This window comes from Hibiscus syriacus, unplaced genomic scaffold, assembly GCF_006381635.1.
Source record: "Hibiscus syriacus cultivar Baekdansim isolate YM2019G1 unplaced genomic scaffold, ASM638163v2 tig00117017_pilon, whole genome shotgun sequence".
In the NCBI taxonomy this organism is placed as follows: Eukaryota; Viridiplantae; Streptophyta; class Magnoliopsida; order Malvales; family Malvaceae; genus Hibiscus; species Hibiscus syriacus.
The window spans coordinates 4,782,749-4,788,902 of record NW_024063526.1 but is presented as its reverse complement, the minus strand read 5'-3'; the positions used below and the strand labels follow the sequence as shown (position 1 = coordinate 4,788,902).

At 31.4% G+C, this 6,154-nt stretch overlaps 1 pseudogene; it reads left to right on the top strand.

Moving 5' to 3' along the window:
* Window positions 1–1,815: 1,815 nt before the first annotated feature.
* On the top strand, window positions 1,816–4,627 carry LOC120195672 (annotated as a pseudogene).
* Window positions 4,628–6,154: the final 1,527 nt, after the last annotated feature.

Here is a 6,154-nt window from a genome sequence, read left to right as displayed (position 1 = left end):
TTATGATTCGTATATGGAAAATTGCGAGTATTTTTATTTTCTTATATCATGCTCTTTATATCTACAACTCTATATTCTATATCAAAACATGTTCGTTGAATTTTCACTGACAAATTCGTTTATTGATTAATAAATTCACTTTTCACGTATCTATATTCCATATTTTTCTATTGATATAAATGCATTTATCAATGTCTGAATATGTTGACATACGTACATTAATTTAAGAATAAGTTTGTTGTACAAATCAAACGGTCTCAATGATTAAAGAGATGTTTGTTATCTCTAGAGGTCTCGAGTTTAAGCAAGATGTGTGTAAGGATATTTGAGGGTTGAACAATGATTGAGAGACTACCAAATAAACATTACTTTATAATCACGATACGTTAATAAAAAGATAAGTTTATAACAATGTTTTTTCATGTCTAGCAGATAGTTTATGAAGTAATCAAGTATTAGTTAATTTGTATGAAACTATTGTTAAAAACTAGACAATATTGTTTATAATAGTGCATTTGACAGTTCACATCCAAAATCATTCAAATATCGTATAACAAAATATTATAAAAATATATCATAATACAATTCAAATCCTCTTCATTTCCAAAATATTTGAGATTGACTCATTGCAAGTCTTCATCATATCATACATATAATAATATAAGTAAGAATGCACTCATCACTCTTGCACTTTTTCCTTAGTTTTAAGCTTGCTTGTATCTTGGTTTCAATCACGATCTTCATGTACATCATTTACAAAACATATAAATTCAAAGCACATGTTAGAAATCTTACTAACATATGCACACATTTGCATAAAAATTTCTAAAAATTCTTTCAATACTTATTCGATACTAATTCTATTTTATTTGATCAATATCAATATTAATACTTCAAAATACCATTAATCCTTCACATTATAACTTCAAATCTCTCAATGTCAAATTCAAAGAATATTCGCATAACAAATGAATTTTTCTTAATCAAACCATTAAAATGGATTATCTTAGAATTCATCTCAACATTGCATAATATCTAAAATGGTCCCTTGTAGTTCAACTTCAAATTCAAGTTTTTAACAACATTCAAGCATTCTACATCAATTCCAATCAATTTCTCTATCAAACCCTTTATTTTCTACACTTGTAATTTGATCCTTTAACCATTGTATGCTTTCAAATTGGACCCAAAAAAAAGCTTGTAGAATCATCCATACATCATATCTAACCTTAGTATAATTTTTCCATAATTTCTTTATTTTTCCCTTATAGGCGGAATACAACATGATGAATTGGGTATGGTTTTCAACTTGATTCAAGCATGAATTCAACCTCTAAAAATCATTTCCAAGTATTCACTACAAGAAAATATACATTTAATGACACACGAACGATGACACACGCTAATTTATGACTTGCAAAATAGGTGTGTCATAAAAAAATGTCATTTTTCTTAAAATATGAATGATTTATGACTTACAATAATGTGTGTCATATTTAATAGTCATAATCCAAAAAATTTGTAAAAACACGGAGTACACTTTTAATTGTGTGTCATCTATAAAAGTCATATTTTAATTTTTTTTCCCCCTATTATTTTCATCATTTCCCGCTTCCCTTTGTTGCTCTAGAAAATTAAGCATTCAAACGACAGAAACTAGATGGAGGAAGATCTAGATAGGTGCTTTTATGCTCTTCTCCTTAGCATGTTTTAGCTTCTGTGATTTGTAACTTTTATCTGAAGTTTTGTCTCTTTGTTGCTTCCCTTTGTACCTTAGCTTCTGTGATTTGTAATCTCCTGGCACCATTCGTTTCAATGGCAGAAATGATGAGAAATGATCAGACTTCACCAGATATTCAGGTCAACACATTTTCTCTCCTGAATTTTCTATTAGTTTCATGCTTTACTTCTTCAAGTTATAATATGTTCTGTCTGGAATTTTTTAGACAGAGCTCTTGCTCTCTTTTTCTGAAGCTGCTAAAGGATGCACAAAGGATCTATGTTTTGATGCATTTGTTCCTTGTGATTCTTGTGGTAAGTAGAGTAAAAAGATTGCTTGAATTATACATTCAAGAATCTTACAAGCACAAATATAGTAAATTACATGCGTTAATGCCCTTCTACTTCTTAATTTATGTTTGTCCAAAATTGTTCTGTATTCTTGCTGCTATTATTTTATAGCATTATGTTAAATGTATTTCTCTAATCTTTCCATTTTTGTGAAGGATTTCTTTCTCCGGTTTTTATATATGTAGTTTTCTCATGCCTTGTTTATTTCTTAATGTAGATGGGTGTGGCTATCCACCAAATGCCAAAGTTAAAGTTTGTCCAATTTGCAGAGGCAAAGGGACTGTGAGTTTATAAATCCTCCCAAACGGGTTCACTTTTTGAAGAGAATACATGTTACCTTTTATTTATTATACTTTATTGACTCTTTAACTCTTAACAAGGTTACAATTCCTCTTTTTACATCAACATGCAACACTTGTAACGGATTGGGATGAATAATCAAGGTCTGGTTTCATTTTCAATAAAACCACAATTTTATTTTACTTGTATATCATATTAACAATTAACATGGTTTTACATATATGATTCAGGAATAATGTATATCATGCCAAGGATCCGGGGTTGTTGAAGGTGTTAAGGAAGTTAAAGTTACAATACCTGCAGGTAGATATTAGCTGCTTTTCTTTGACAAAAAACTTTTTCAAGTTCAGAAGATTTGAGACGTAGCTTTGATTCTTAGCATTTCATATAAAGAATGGCTTTTATAGGAATTCCTCATATGGTTTATCATATAGCCTTGAGATCAAATTTGTAGCTCTTTTTTTTCTCTCCCCTCCTATGGTTGGTTTTTCAGATCTTAGAGTGTTATTTCTCTCTCTTTTTCAATTTTTTTTATTTTCCCATTTCCTTTTCCTAATTTTTTATTGCAATGCTTCGTTAGTAATACAGTTTTAGGTAATTTACCCATCTTTATGAAAGTATTACTTTTAGTTTCTGCATTTTGCATGGATGCATGAAATATCAAACTAGTTCTATGATGTAACCTTTGTCTGCATAGGTGGCTACTTGACTGTCACAAAGAATATGTAGCTTAAGATTGCAGCATTAATTTTATTGACTCCTTTGTATTTTTCTATAAAATGATTAGGTGTGGATTCTGGAGATACAATACGTATACCAGAAGCTGGTAATATTAAGCGACAGGGAAATCAACATGGTAACTTGTTTATTAGGATAAAGAAGCAGTTCCTTCTATTGCCTTGTATCTTCAAGAAGCGCATTACTGAAAGTAGGTTATGTGCAACTGTAGATTCATTTCTGGTTTTGAAAATTTATGCTTATCAATTTTGTTGCTCTACTATTTCTTTGAGCTGGGATACATAATACCTTTTCATGAAACTAGAATATGATCAGTTTTGAAACTTGATTTGAGGTTGCCAAATTAGGTAGCAGAGAGGTAAATAACTAATTACTATTTGATGGTCAAGTTATATATCATCCTTGCTTCTAAACTTTGCTTTTATAATCTAGGTTACAGATGATCTTGTCTTTGCTAGAGATGGTGCAGATGTTTATGTCAATTCTAATATTAGCCTTACTCAGGTAAGAATATGGGCTATGCAAAAATAATTACTGCACTTGACTATGTTCCATATAGTTGGACCAGATCTGATATTTCACCTACATTCAAAACATTTGATGCTGGAATCTTATTTTCTCTTCACTTCTATTTGTTCTTTGTTTCATGATGCCATTTGTCTCACCCTAGTCATTTCTTTGGCTTTTACTGTATATTATCCCTTTCAATGGAGATATCTTCGTTGATTTCTGAGTGTCCAAGCCTGCTTCCTTTTGAATATAGCTTTTCATTGCCAAATAATCTTATAGATTAGCTAACATAATCCAAATATTTCTATCTGTAATGAATGTTTGGATCTCTTACAGGCAATTCTTGGTGGTGAAGTTGAGGTGCCTACATTGTCAGGGAAGGTTCAAGTGAAAGTAATTCTCTTGGTTTTATGCAACTCTTTTATTTATTTGTGCCTTGCACTTTGGTGATAGTTACTGAAAGGAAAAAAAGAAAAGAAAAAAAGTGTGTAAATCTTTCTTTATTAGAGGAGGTTGTCTAGTTATGCAAATGTAAGTACTAAATCTTTTAATGTCATTGGACATGAGCCTCAGTCTTGTCAAGAGTTGGGCCTGTTAATGTGTAAAACCTGACTTGAATTTGTCATTTGATATAAGATAATCTGACCTTTTCTTTTTGGTCCACCATATAGAGATTCATTTTTCATTTATTAACTTTTAACAATCTACATGTATCATTGTATTCGGCAAAAACCATTTTGTGCTTTCAAATTATGGCGTTCTCATATACCAAAAGGATGCCAACATGGAGAACTTCTTGTTCTAAGAGGTAAAGGTATGTCTAATCAGTAATCATTTCCATACTGTACCACCTCTCTCTATTTCTTTATGTTACTTGAACATATTTTATTGTGCCATTCCTGCTACAAATGCGATTTCTTTGTGAGTTCCTGCAGGATTGCCAAAGCATGGTTTTCTACTATATCATGGAGATCAGTATGTCCGCTTCTGCATTAATCTGCCAACATAAGCTTCCTTTAGCTTTTTCCTACTTACGTTATTGGTTGGGTGTTTCTAAATTTATTACTGATGATGATAAGATATATAGGTATGTTCAGGATAGCATTGTACCAAATTAGTCTATATGTTGTAACTTATCAAGTTATCATGTTAGGAACTAGGACGACTTATGTCTCTGAAAGGTTTTCATTGGCTCTTAAGTTGAAGTATGGCTACTGCGTATTGTTTCTGCAGATCGGAGATTTTGGATTATCAAATAATGTATATGTAAAATTGGACATTTTGAAGATGTTTACTGCTTTGGGCATTTACTCAGAAAGTTTTGAGAAGCCTTTCCTGGAGTGCACATCCGAGTTTTATGCAGCTGAAAGAATGAATTACATGTATCAATCAAATGTTCCAGATTACTTGAAGCATGTAGATATACCTCTTTATATTTCACTTTCTCAGTTAGCAATGATTGTTACTCTGTATTTTGAATTGTGCATGTTTTATCCTTCTAAAAAGAATGTTAAATTTGTCACATTATTCCATATATATGGAATTTGAATGTTTATCCCTCTACAATTTTTTGTGTAAGTTTATGTAACTGTTTGTGTGTAATGATGCAGATGAGGTTACATGAAGAAAATGAAAGATGTTTACTCTACATGGATGCTATTACAAGAAAGCCACTTATAGAAACAGGAGAAGGGACACCGCAAAGAATACACGGATGATGACATTGATGATATTCACAAAGAATGGGTATCTTATGTGGCAAACTTTATTATGCTGTGATATTTTGTATCGACATATGATTACAATATTTTTGAAAACTTAATGTGAATATGTTGTATACAAATGGATTGCTTATATATAATATGATATATATTTAGTATTATGAGGCATTAAATGTGATTTAGTTTGATTATTTGTCAATCTATAATATATATATATATATATATATATATATATATATAATTCACGAAATACAATCACGATACACGAATGCGTGTCATTTTCATTTATGACGGGGGCTTCATTGACACGAAATGTAAGTCATAAATGCGTGTCATAAATTTATGACACACAAATGTGTGTCATCTTCATTTATGACGGGGGCTTCAATGACGCGCAATGTGTAACACCCCAATTTAGGGGCTAAATTTAAGAAATTATAAATTGGTGGATTTAATTGGTATTTTGAAAGAAATGGTGGATTAAATTGTAAGATTTCAAAGTTGTCAGACAGTTTTAAGAAGCACATGAAATTCAGTAGCTAAACCCATGATTTAACCATTTTTTTATATGTTGAATTATAAATCCCCCCGTGCGCAGGTTCAACAGAGATTTTCCAGTTTTCCCTCTCCAACAACCCTTCTTTCAACTCCGATCTACTCGCTGTCCGACCTCCGATTGACGAGCCAAAACCACCATCGTGTTCGTTGTCAACCGAGGAACAAAATCCCTCAAACCTTTTGTCGTGAATCGCCTCCGTTCGTCGTTAATTTCAGTCGGAAGTATCATCGGTAATAACTCGATTTCAATTGGTTTT